The sequence below is a fragment of the Erpetoichthys calabaricus genome, chromosome 3 (assembly GCF_900747795.2).
Source record: "Erpetoichthys calabaricus chromosome 3, fErpCal1.3, whole genome shotgun sequence".
In the NCBI taxonomy this organism is placed as follows: Eukaryota; Metazoa; Chordata; class Cladistia; order Polypteriformes; family Polypteridae; genus Erpetoichthys; species Erpetoichthys calabaricus.
The window spans coordinates 196,907,478-196,921,543 of record NC_041396.2 but is presented as its reverse complement, the minus strand read 5'-3'; positions in this window follow the sequence as shown (position 1 = coordinate 196,921,543).

The window sequence follows — 14,066 nt, the reverse complement described above, 5'->3', positions numbered from 1 at the left end:
TACATTATATACAACAGAACATATATTCCAATTTTGTTATTAAAAAGGACGGGTGCTCTTTTCTTATTCTGCATACCCTGAAACACAACAGCATAAACGTGGGCTTATAGAAAAGAATCTGTTTTAAACTTTGATCAAAAAACAATATATATATATATATATATATGTACTGTATATATACATATATATATACACACACATATATATATATATATATATATATATATTGTGAAGGATTGCCGGCTTTCTACTCCGGCCCTCACCCCCAGGCTGCCAGGAGGAGCTCTCCCGACAGCATGAACGTGCCCCGAATTCCAGCAGGGCATCATGGACTCTGTAGTTTATATGCACAGCCCTGCTGGATACCATGGGGGCCTCCAGGAGTCGCTGTAGGGAGGTTGTCGGACTCTTATGTGCCCTATAACCCGGAGGTGCGTCATGATCACATGACAGGAAGAAACAACGTGTCTCCGGGGTGAAGAAGAGTTTTTATATGACCCGGAAGTGTTCCTAGTCACGTGGACAGAGAGGGCGAAACACTTCCGGATCAGGACTATAAAAGGACTATGGGAAATCCCAGACGTCGAGCTGAGCTGGGAGGAAGGGTGGCAAAGTCTGGGAGTGTGGAGGATTGATTATTGATTGTTTATTATTGAGTATTGTGGAGAGGAGGGTGCTTTGTGCATTATTATTATTATTATTATTAATAAACCATTATTTGGACTTTTACCTGGTGTCTGACATCTAGTCTGAGGGTTCAAGGGGTCACGGAGACCCTCAAACTATCACAATATATATATATATATATATATATATATATATATATATATATATGGGTGTGTGTGTGTATGTGTGTGTGTGCTGTTTCTACACATGTTCTTGTTTTTTCCCAAATAATTTGATTTTGCTTACAAATAATGAAAAAAAAAAATATAAAACCAACAGCTGGAATGAAACAATGTGTACTTCAGTTTGTGGAGATGATTAACCTGGGACACAAAATCTAGTAAAGACAAGAGATTACAGTACACACTAACAACAGTATGGCACCACCAAATGCTTATGTAAATATACATGAATACCCTATAAGGTTAGTAGGTGCCCCAGAATTATGCTATCTTTGTGCACCAGGGTAAAAGCAATCATGAAAGGTAGGCAGATGGATAGGAAAACATTTTTGGTCAGCTACTGCCAGCAGGGAGCTTCTTTGTGAGATTTCACACACAGTGTCCTCAGTAGCTAGCAACGTTACAGCAGCTGGGATGTCTAGTGATCAGTCAGCCCCCATCATTAGCAAGGTGACCATTAGGTGTATATACATTTCTTTGTCTCTTGTAATGCACTTTCTGCTACCCAACAAGGTTGCACTATTGGCAACCCTTGCATTCTTCCAGTCCAGCACAGTTTCGCTTTAAGGTAAAGGAATTTCTTCAGTCTCTTTTGTGGCCAGATCCAATTAAGGTAACCAAAGTTGGCCAGGCTGAGCTGTAGCGTAATGAGAAAAATGCAGCTGGTTAGAGTGTGGTTGGGGTTTTTAAAGAATGGAATAGATGTCTTGTCATTGGCTTCTTTGCTATACATAAGTCCAACCTTTTGACTGACCATTGGTGCAAAGTTCTGTCCCTCAAGTTTGTTAGTTCTCAAGTTATGAGTCTTTCCTTGAACTTGGGCACCCAGCTGATACATTTGAGTGACAGGCCTGTCATGATACAAGTTCTGGTATTTATCATCTTATTGTATAAGTCGTGAAGCTGCATTTTGGCAAGGTGCCCCACCATGCAGACTGAGATTTTGTAGCTGTCAATAAGAGCCAGGATCTATGCTCTAGCCATAGCAAAAGAATTGTGGAGTTATTTACTATTTAGATAAGTACTATATAAAAATATATGTTGTGATAGTCACTTAAGTGAATCATTTGTAATTCAAAGGAAATTGATTTTTAAGTAAATAACCAGAATTTATATTATATATATATATATATGTATGTATATTGTCACGGATGAGCGGGGACACTGCCCGGCCGGGACGCCTGGACAGTCCCCGAGTTGGACGATACTTCTCCTCGGCCACGAGAGGGCAACCACCCAGGCCTAATTGGGGGCCACAGGAATGGAGCCAGGACACTCACCATTATGAGAAGACGTGGCCACCGCCAGGGGGCGCATGGACAGTTAGGGAGTCCTGGATGGCAGCACTTCCGCCACACCAGGAAGTGCTGCCGGAAGTAATCCCAAGGGCACCCGGTGTGCTTCCAGGTGCTCTCCTGACACTTCCGCCACACCAGGAAGGGATGTCAGGGGGAGCACCTGGGGCTCATCTGGGTCATAATAAAAGGGGCCGCCTCCCTCCACTAAGAGAGCCAGAGTTGGGAGGAAGAAGACGAAGCTTGTGAGGAGGGCGAGAGGAGGTCGAAGGTGAAAGAGAAAGAGAAGAAGAAGAGAAAGAAGAAGAGAGAAAGAGAGAGAAGGTTGAAGGTTAGAAGAGAAGAAGAGAGAAAGAGAAGACGAAAGAGTTGGTGAAGGAAGGCATTGTGGTGCTGAAAGAAAATAAAAGAAGTGTGTTTGAACATTCTGGTGTCTGTCTGTCTGTGTCTGGGGGTATGCTTTCCACAATATATATACTGTATATATATATATATATATATATATAATTTCAAGCAACATGAACATTTAAATATAAAAATTAACATTAAAAGAAAAAATACTGAATTCAAAAACAATAAATATTTAAAGTAGAAATGAACAATCTGACCATTAAATGCACTATGAAATGTAAAATCTGTGGAGTTGTACTCTACTGTTGCAGTTAACATGTAAAACACAATTCCCATATCTAACTTCAGCTGAATTAGCTACTATTAATACATCATTTTAAACTTGCCAAAATCTGCCTCAGGCAACAACTCTAAAATGCCAAGTGTGGATTTTGAAGTACTTCTTCAAGTACATCTTCATCATTTTCAGTTCCAGATTTTTCATGAACTTTTAGTTTAGTTAGGAATTCCTATTTTATATTAAATTTGATGAAAGCTACACTGAGTTGGCAATGGGGAAAATATTAGCAAATGTATCAAAGAAAATTATAAAATTTTTTTATCAGAAAAGAAACCTCACAAAAACTGTGATCAGAAACAGAGTGGCTTATTTTGAGGTAAGCAACAAGTAGCTAATACTATCTTGTTTCATAGCTACAGTATATCAGTGACTGACATATTTTTGTTCTGTTTTGTATTCCACCTTCACCAAAATGGTTCTGTAAAAATGTATATTGAAGATATTTATCCCACACTCATAACTGTACATTTTCACCAAATCATGCATTACACAATTAATGAGTAAAATTCTGTTTATTTAGTTTAAAATTTTTATCCATCCATCCATTTTCCAACCCGCTGAATCCGAACATAGGGTCACGGGGGTCTGCTGAAGCCAATCCCAGCCAACACAGGGCACAAGGCAGGAACCAATCCCGGGCAGGGTGCCAACCCACCGCAGGACACAAACACACCCACACACCAAGCACACACTAGGGCCAATTAAGAATCGTCAATCCACATAACCTGCATGTCTTTGGACTGTGGGAGGAAACTAAAATTTTTATGGCCAACACAATCCAAATCCACCATACAATTATTATTTCATGAGTGCACTTTAGTAACACTTTGTCTCAATACTTTTTTTCATTTTAACAAGCAAAGAACATAGGTTTTACACTGAGATGCAGGGAGATGAGCAGGGTACCTCAACAAAATGCATGTCTTTTCCTTAATCAGGATAACATGATGCTAGCTTTCTAATTGACATGTGGCACATTACCTTGAGGTCAGGGCTTGAAGGTAGCGTTGTCCTGCCAACCCGGATTTGTCCATTGGACTGCCAAATAGTGAAGGTGGATTCAACACTCCAGAGAACACATTTGTACTGCTACAGAGTCCAATGGCAGCATGCTTTACATCACTCTGGCCAACGCTTAGCATTATGCATAGTGATCTTAGACTTGTAGCTGCTGCTCAGCTATGGAACCCCATTTCATTAATCTCCCAGTTCTCTGTTCTTGTCGTGATGTTACTTTCAGAGTCAGTTTATAACTCTGTTTTGACTGATACAATGGAGGATAGACATTTTCTTGTGCTATGCACTTGAACATTCAGTGTCACTATTGTGTGAGTTTGGTGGTTAACCACTTTATGGCTGAGCTGTTGTTTCTCACATGTTACACATCCACTTCACTATAATTGCACATACAGTTCACTGGGCAGATCTAGCAGAACAGAAATTTAATGTACTGACTAGTGACAAAGGTGGCATCCTATGAAACTACCACATTTAAATATACTAATTTCTTGAGTAACGACCCGTTCAACTGCTAATGTGTGTCAATAGAAATTACATGGCTATGTGCTTCCGTTTATGCAGTTGGGTGTGACTGAAATACTTGAATATATCTGAATAATTTGGAGAGGTGTTCACATACTTTTGGCCATATGGTGTATGAGGTGCCTCCAACATCTGTAGTTTCTCTAGTTCAGCTGTCAGTTATCATGGTTATGTTGATTTTTAAGACTAGAGCCTCTCTCAATTGTTGTTGGTTTCTGTGGGCATACCTTATCATTTCCAGGATAGTGTTCCATCTTGTCAGACATCTTGTATGAACAACTCATTCTTTTGTGATTTGCAATTTGCTGTTCTGTGTTAAGTGCCCAAAATTCCTTCAACATTTGGCTAGGGGCACTGCTCAAATGTGCTGTTCTGTACAGACACTGTGATAGAACGTTGGTGACTATGTGTAGTGCAGGGCAGCATTTTTGTGTTTCACAGTTGTCAATCTTGTTGTGCCCCACACTAAGCCAGCACTCTATGGGTGACAGAGCCCTCAGCTCTATAGAGCCCAGACTTTAGAATGACTTCCCTAAATTAATTAGATCAGTTGACTCCATTCATTCTTTAAAACAATAACTTAAAACTCATCTGCTCAGGAAGTCTTTTACCTTAACCTGACATTCTGCCCCTTCTTTCAGGTAATCTCTCTGTCCAGATGTTCAGGATAATTTGTGTGTGTGTTATGTTGCAAATTATATCACTGGTTCAGGCATTTCTCTTAGCATTGAATTTACTAGTATACTCTGGTTTATTCTTTCTTTTATTCTATTTAATGATTTGTACATCCTGTATTTATTTGTTTATTGTACAAAATATTTGTATATTGAGCACCTTGAGCATGGGAAAGGCCCTTTATAAATAAAATGTATTATTATTATTAAGTCAATTAATTACATCTGTTCAATATCCATTTGTCCTCTCTGTTAACATGCTTAGTCTAATACAGGATCACTATCCCAGCAGCAATGGACACAATGTTGGAATCAAATATGTATAGGCTGCCAACAGCAGGGTGAGTAGTGCAATTTATTCCTTTCACTAGTCTTCTGTTTGGCTGTTACATAAAATTAAGACTAAACTGCGTTTTTTTTATTAGATGCATTATCTCAGGAAATACTTGGTGAGAGGAATATTCTTTTTTTGTAGTTCATGTTGTTTGATAGCTGCAGTAATATAGGTAAATTATTTTGCCTTGTATTATTGTAGTATAATATAATGAGTTAAATTCTTCTGTTAATTTGCGAGTTTCTAAATCACCACCTTTCATGTGTACAACATATATGAAAATAAATGGTATACTCCCTCATTTGTTTGCAGAGCAGATTTTTCATTTTGCATGGAAAAGAAAAAGGCATGAAGAGCATGGTGTTGCAGGAGTTCTGGATATAGCATTTTTTCAATAAATTCTGATATAATTCAACAGATGTAGATATCTGCTCAAGGGAAAGGAGCACATTTATTTTGAGGTGTGATTCAATACGTGTGTGCGTGAGAGATAAGATATAACATATTTCTACTTAGATTATGAGACATTAGCACATATAGTATGTAAGCAGATAATGTCAATTTACAAGCTGTTAAACGGATTCAAAATATGACCTTTTAGAGATTCATCTGAAATTACTAAATTTCATTTATTCTATGACCATATGCTGCCTTTAAAATAAATCAAATCTTTGTTACATTTCTTTTATTTTATTACTTGGGTCAAGGAAGACTATAACTCTCAAAGAGAGAAAAGTCTCACACCAAGGAAAGAAAGTCTTAATGAGTATTTAAAGACACGGTGCTGTCAAGGAAGATCGGTCGCTTTTATCTACCCGGAATAGGATTCTGCTAAAAGGCATTAGCTCTATAATGTGTAGACGTTACACTTGAACTACATGCATGATAAGGTTGAAAATTAATGGTGTACGGTGAGAAGGGTAACTTCATTTATATCTTCTAATCTTCAGGATGAGGGCAGTTCAGCCAGCAGTCAACAACTTATTTTATTTACCTCATGCAATCTCTAAAAGCCATTCCACCAAATTATCGACACTACAGTTTTAATTTGATATTGAACGCATCAGTACCATGTAAGTCATATATTTTACCAAGAGAGAAGGCATGACAGTTTGTTGATTTTTAAAACATACCCTACTTTGTGTTGTGCAGTATAAGATGCATTTGTAGGCCAAGCTCTTCGAGATTGCTGCTGATATTTAAAAGTATGTCTTTAATAGAAATTTAATGTATCAATTACTTTCTTTAAAAAATGAAGAGAGACTATCATCCAATGTATAAAACCTTGAATGGATCAAATTTGTAAGTCTCCCCTACAGAGAAAAATACTGGAATAGTCCTCTAGCAGATGAATGTCATTATCAGCTTAAGATGCCTCTACTGGCTGTGCTTGCCGCTACAAGTTGTAACAGGAGTACAAAAGGTAGTAATGCTTAGGTGCATCTACTCCATCATGTTGAACTAGTATGTAAGAAGACAATGTACTATATTTTAAATATAATAATTGACTTACCCCAGTTCAGGGTCATAGACTTGTGAGCCTGTTCTAGCAGTATTGTGGACAAGATACTGTTCCATCAAAGGGCCCATTCTTGCTTACACAAACAGGGCCAATTTGTGTTTGCTAACAAACCTAACAAGTATACAGGGTGAGTCAAAATCATGTTAACACTAATGGTACTGCTATGTATTGTAGCAGTTGAGGTTCCGATCCACCTCTTGAAGACTTCTTTATTTTCTTATTATACAGTGCACCAAGCACCCTCCACTCCACACTACTCATACAAATACAACAATTCTCTATAAACACAATAATCACTCCTCCTCTCCCAGACACTTCACCACCCTACCTCCCAGCTCAGCTCAGTGTCTGGCCTTTTCCAGAGTCCTTTTATACTCCCTGACCCGGCGGTGTTCTTGTCCATTACCCACAAGTCCTTATTCCTTCCGGGTCAGGGTAGAAGTCCTTTTCTTCAACCTGGAAGTACGTCATCTCTCCTGTTCACGTGACCAGGACATACTTCCAGGTTATAGGGCACATACAAGTCGATGAGCCTCCCTACAGCGACTCCCGGTGGTCCCCAAGGTATCCAGCAGGGCTGTGCATAAAAACTACATAGTCCATGAGGCCCTGCTGGAATTCGGGGCCCGTCCATGCTGTCGGGAGAGCTCCTCCTGGCGGCCTGGTGGTGAGGGCCGGAATATGAAGCTGGCCATCCACCACAGTATATACTTATATACAATTTCTTTGGACAAGTTATGTGCCACATATGGTACATGAGTTGAACATGATGGCGAACAGGATGAGACATTCCTGTAAATCATCTTGCACATATGAAGTATGTTTTGTGAATAAATTGTTTCTGCCATTCAAATTTTAACATAATTTTGACTCAACCTGTATTTTAGAGATGTGGAAGAAAAACACAAGTACTCAGAGGAAAATGTATGAACTCCACACAGACTAGAAACAATATTCAAACTGGTAACATTAGATCTGCTAGGCTGTAGCACTAACTGCTGTACCACCATGCCTCCAAAATAAGTAAGTAATATGGTATAATAATATAATAAGTAATAAAGAGTAATATGTTATCATTTTTATATATGTTGTTGCCTAAATACAATAGGAATTTATACTTGGAGTTGATCCCAAATTTGACTTTTTACAGAAGCTCTTTAAATAGATACAGTACATGCATAACTAGATAAATAAATATACACAGTATGGTCGGAACACATACCAGAATGACTAAAAGGAAGAAAAATTTGAAAAGAAAGAAAAGAAAACTTCTGATTTGGCAGTCACGGTCACAGTGAGGAATTATACAGGTGTGTTGTTGTTGGCCTAAGGGAGCCCCTGTAATATTTCTTGACACATTTTTGCTAAATAATTTGTTGGCTGGAAGTGCTCAGTGTTAGCGTGTCATTGAAAGGATGTGTAGCATTATTCATAATGGCACTTAGTTTTGTTTTAACATTCTCCTTTGCTAATACCTCCACAGGGTCCAGAATGTGTCATCTAAACTAGTGTGCCCTTTTAATTAGCTTGTTGATTCAGTGATGTTACCAGCCCAGCATACTGTACCACAGCATATAAAATCACACTGGCCATCATAGAGTTACACAAGATGTGAACATTAGAACCACCTAGACGCAAACAGACCATTCAGCCCAACAAACCTTGCCAGTCCTATCCACTTAATTCTTCTAAAAAAACATCAAGTCTAGTTTTCAAAGTCCCTGAAGTCCTACTGTCTACCAGCACTACTTGGTAGCTTATTCTAAGTGTCTTCCGAATATTTTTGTGAAATTTACCCTTAACAAGTTTCCAACTATGTCCCCATGTTCTTGAGGAACTCATCTTTATATATAATCTTCATTTGGATCTTGATCTTTGTTTGTCCGCGAATTCACTGCCTTGTGTGGTGTTCCTGCTGTGTTCAGTAGAGGGCAGTAGTGATGGAGGAGGAGAGGAAGTGAGGGGGAGGATTGTTGGTTGAGGTTGGAGTGTGGTGATTAAAGAGGATTGAACTAAAGGAGACTACGTGCTGTTTGTACTGGCTGAATACACAACACCTTGGTTGTTACTTTTGTTTACAAACACTGTCGATAGCACTCTTTGTGTTTAGATCTGGCGTCAACACCGTGCTTTGTGTTTAGATCTTGCGTCGACACCTGCTTCGTTGTTGAGACTGTGGTTTTTTGTGTTTCTATCGACCGTCGTTGGCAGCACTTCGTCCAAATCGAATGTTCACCCACTTCTTGGAGTCGGCAGTCAGAGTATATAAGTCGGGCACACTTCTGTGATTTCCCATCAGTCAGAGTTTGGAGTTCAAGAAAGAAGCATTGGTTCTTCCTTACTCTTTGGATTGCCACAAAGCAACCTGCGAGATTGGAGAAAGGTTGAGAAGAGATCGTGACAGGAAACGACAGCGTCATGAAAACGAGACGGACTATGAACAGAGAGAAGCAGAAATGCTCCTCCACCACCACATAATTACTATTCGGACAGTGATTCCGAGTAGGCCATTCCTATCGAATCAATGTCCAAGGGTTTTGTTTTCTAATTTTGTTTCCCTTATAAAAAATCATAATGCTGTGTGACGAAGGGCCTAGTTCACGACTGGCAGCCGTGTTTAAACAGAGAGCCCTTCACAGACAACTTTTAACATGTGCAACGTAGTTGGGCGCACATGGCTAGTGTTAAAATAACAGTCTTGATCCACTGCACTAATTCCCTTCATAATTTATAACACTTCAGTCATGTCTCCTCTTAATCTTCTTTCGTATAAAGGATGAAGGATAAAGGAATTCAGTCTCCTAAGGAAAAAGAGTCTGATCTACCCTTTCTTAGGGTAGGCCTTTCTGAGACTAGTGCAGCCTGTTATTAATGTGGACCCCCAAGTACTTGTAGGAGTGGACCACCTCTACATTCACTTCTTGAATAGTGACCAGACACAGAGGCTCTTGGTGTGAAGAAAAGCAATGACCATTTCCTTGGTTTTGTTGATGTTAAGATGCAGAAGATTCTCTTTGCACCAAGCAACAAAGTTCTCTGCCTGACTCCTATACTCTGTCTTATTCACTTTATCAATACACCCCGTATGTGCAGAATCATCTGAGAATTTCTGCAAGTGACATGACCTGCTGTTATATTTATAGTCTGAGGTGCACATAGTGAAGAGAAAAGGAGACAGCACTGTTCCTTGTGGTGCTCCAGTGTAATGAAATGTTGTTGTGTGGCATGGAAGTGCAGTTGTTTGTGCTAAAGTCTTAGACCCCTAGAATTCTAGGTTCAAATACTAACCAGGAAACAGCATTCTGACCCTTTCTCCTCATTATTGCATGGGTTTCCTCCAACATTAGTTTAATTTGTTTGATCTGCATAACTGAGTGTAGGTGAAAGAGTGAGTGAGTGGGCGGGTGAATATACCCTGCACAGCTGCATGTGTTATTATAACAGGCCAAAAAAGAAGTTAAGTTTATACCTTTTGTCTGTAGTGTCATAAGCTTTTCTTTTATAAGTATTAAATATTTTTCCACTTTTGAAGACCTTTTCATTTTCAGTTTTCTTTATTATTGCCAGATAATTGATCATTTTACAAATAATACTTAAAAGAAACATAAAAATAAGTATTATACTAGATTTTAAGTTCCATGAATGAAGAGCCAATTCTTTTAATGTATTGTTTTCATAGCATAACATTAATGACCTCAATGAGTGAATCATCAGAGAAAGTGACAGAATTTCAGGTGGCTTCAAATGTCACTGTCATATACAACTTGTAATTTTTTCCTTTTTTAATTCTATTATTTATTTACATCAATTCAAATGTTTTAATGGGCTAGCTTGAACATAGAGTTTTTGTTGAAATATTAAATGTTACAAAGGACATGCTTTTAGTTTATGGTATAATTTAATTTAGCATTATTAATGCCCGTTTTTACATTTGTTCTAAATGCACATAAAATATGTGCATTTAAAAACTAAAAGCCTGACTATAATACATGTACTATTTGTTAGTTTTATTTTATCGTAAACTGTGAGGTTCATTATTAAGTTGGATGTATAACAAGAATGCTCAGTGTAGAAAAATGTGTTTGCATTTTATATTGTACTGGGATAGATTAATAAATGTGAAATTTGTGATACTGGATATGTATAGGGAGTATTACTACAAAGTACCACCCAGCAGCATATTGTATGTTTCCAGGTATGTTATGCTGCAAAAATGCTTGAAAATCTTTAATGTGACAAGCTTATTAGTAAACATTATGTGATAATTCATTTGGTTTCCAGTACATTTTGAAATTTTTAATAGATGTGTGCAAAGAACAAAAGACTTGGTATACCCAAGCACTGGCTGATACAACACATATAAATATTTAATCAGATAGTAGCAGTCTGCTCCTCTTCTTGAAATGGTGTATTAAAATGTTCAAGAAAGGTGAGCAGCTTGTTTGACTGTAAAGATAAGACTCTGCTGTACAGCTGTCTCCACAAATCAACTTCCCAAAATTACTTTATTTACAAATGTAAATTGCTTCAATGTGGGTAAATGTGTGTGCTTCACAATGCACTGGTAAGTTGAACTGGTTCCTGAACTGCACGAAAGGGAGTGTAGGAAAATGAGTTATTTAAATAAACAAAGTAATACAATTTTTCCATAACATAAGGATAATAGAAGATGGTTACATGTAAGTATATTGTATATACACTGTCGTCAAAAGTTTTAGAACACCTCAGTTTTTTCAGTTTTTATGAAAATGCAGTGAGAAGTCAAGCAAAATGACACCTTTTATTGGCTAACTAGAAAGATTACATCATGCCTGAGTTGCCTTGAAAGCTTGCATATTGTAATCTTTCTAGTTAGCCAATAAAAGGTGTCATTTTGCTTGACTTCTCACTACATTCATAATGGCTAACACGGTACAACACCTTAGTACTATGAAAATGCACGCATTGTAATATCTTAATGTTTCATGAAATCATAGATAGAACAAATACACAATGGCAAATGACAAAAATTAGTCAAGGAATCATTAAGTGTACAAAATTTTATTCAAATTTTTAGTTCATCAAATTAGCCACCTTTTGGTGATATAACAGCCAAATTGTAATAACACTTTTGATTCAGAATGCCAGTTACCAACTCTATGTCCAGCAAAAGAATCCCAGACCAGCACACTTTCTCCTCCATGTTTGACAGTTGGCGTCACACACTGAAGAACCATCCTTTCACCAACTCAATGGCGTACAAACACCCTGTGTGATGAACCGAAGATTTCAAATTTTGATTCATTGATCCATAAGACTTTCTTCCAGTCTGCAGTAGTCCACGGTATTTCAAGGTCCTATTTTGTCCTGCTGCCACTCACTCTATCAAACCTGTAGCACAAAGTCTCCTCTTCACAAAAAAAAATGAGACTTTCTTTTTTCAACCACTGTTAAGCTGTGCTTGAAGCTGTTGTGCTGTGAGGCACCTACCAAGCATGCTGGTGACCCTCAGAAAGTTGTCTTCTGATTGGGTTGTGACTTTGGGTCTGCCAGATCTCTTCCTATTAGAGATTCCTCCAGTTTCCAATTACCTTTGGATTGTGTAGGACACCGAATTCACGGGAACTTTGATTTTTTTTTTTTGCAATTTATCTAAATGAAAGGCCTATGCTGTTAAGGGTAATAATGCTCTTGCTCATTTCATTTGTTAATTGCTATTATCTTGCCATTATCACTTGAATTTACAAATTACAATTTAAAAATTGGCAAATAGAAATTTACTGCTTCACACTGCAGACTCACTGTCCACTTCACAGAGCTTTGCTACTGATATTGCAGTAATAGAGATTCACTATGATGCAGAATCTTACAAATAATTTACAATACAATCTTACTAATAATTTACAATACCTCTTTAATATAACATCTAAACACAGAAGTAATTGAATTATATTGATGTATCAATGATAAGTATAATAAGTTATGATTTTACCTTTTCCAAATACATTTTCATGATGAAGCAGAAGCATATGTTTGTGAATATAAAATATAAATATTTATACGCATAGCAGTGTTACATTTCAGAAACTCAGAGGCATTATACTGAATGGTCAATAATAATCAATGCAAAATAGGGAAATAAGTAAAAAATGAAAGCACCAATATCATTTAGGCTTAATACATTTATAATTGAGAATTAACACATAAGAAATCAAAAACAAAAAAAGAAGTCTGAACTTTTGTATAAAGAAAACAGCCAATGGAAAAAATGGTGTAAGAAAATTGACTAATAAATTTAATGAAATAAACACTACAAAAGGGAGTCTCATATACAGTAATCCCTCGCTATATCGTGCTTCGCCTTTCGCGGCTTCACTCCATCGCGGATTTTATATGTAAGCATATTTAAATTATATATAGCGGATTTTTCGTTGCTTCGCGGGTTTCTGCGGACAATGGGTCTTTTAATTTCTGGTACATGCTTCCTCAGTTGGTTTGCCCAGTTGATTTCATACAAGGGACGCTATTGGCAGATGGCTGAGAAGCTACCCAGCTTACTTTTCTCTTTCTCTTGCGCTGACTTTCTCTGATCCTGACGTATGGGGATTGAGCAGGGGGGCTGTTCACACACCTAGACGATACGGACGCTCGTCTAAAAATGCTGAAAGATTATCTTCACGTTGCTATCTTTTGTGCAGCTGCTTCCTGAAACGACATGCTGCACAGTGCTTCGCATACTTAAAAGCTCGAAGGGCACGTATTGATTTGTGCTTGAAAAACAAACTCTGTCTCTCTCTATCTCTCTCTCTCTCTCTCTCTCTCACCCTGCTCCTGACGGAGGGGGTGTGAGCTGCCGCCTTCAACAGCTTTGTGCCGCGGTGCTTCGCATACTTAAGCCAAACAGCCCTATTGATTTGTTTGCTTTTCTCTCTATCTCTGTGACAGTCACTACTCCTGACACGCACTCCTTTTGAAGAGGAAGATATGTTTGCATTCTTTTAATTGTGAGACGGAACTGTCATCTCTGCCTTGTCATGGAGCACAGTTTAAACTTTTGAAAAAGAGACAAATGTTTGTTTGCAGTGTTTGAATAACATTCCTGTCTCTCTACAACCTCCTGTGTTTCTGCGCAAATCTGTGACCCAAGCATGACAATATAAAAATAACCATATAAACATATG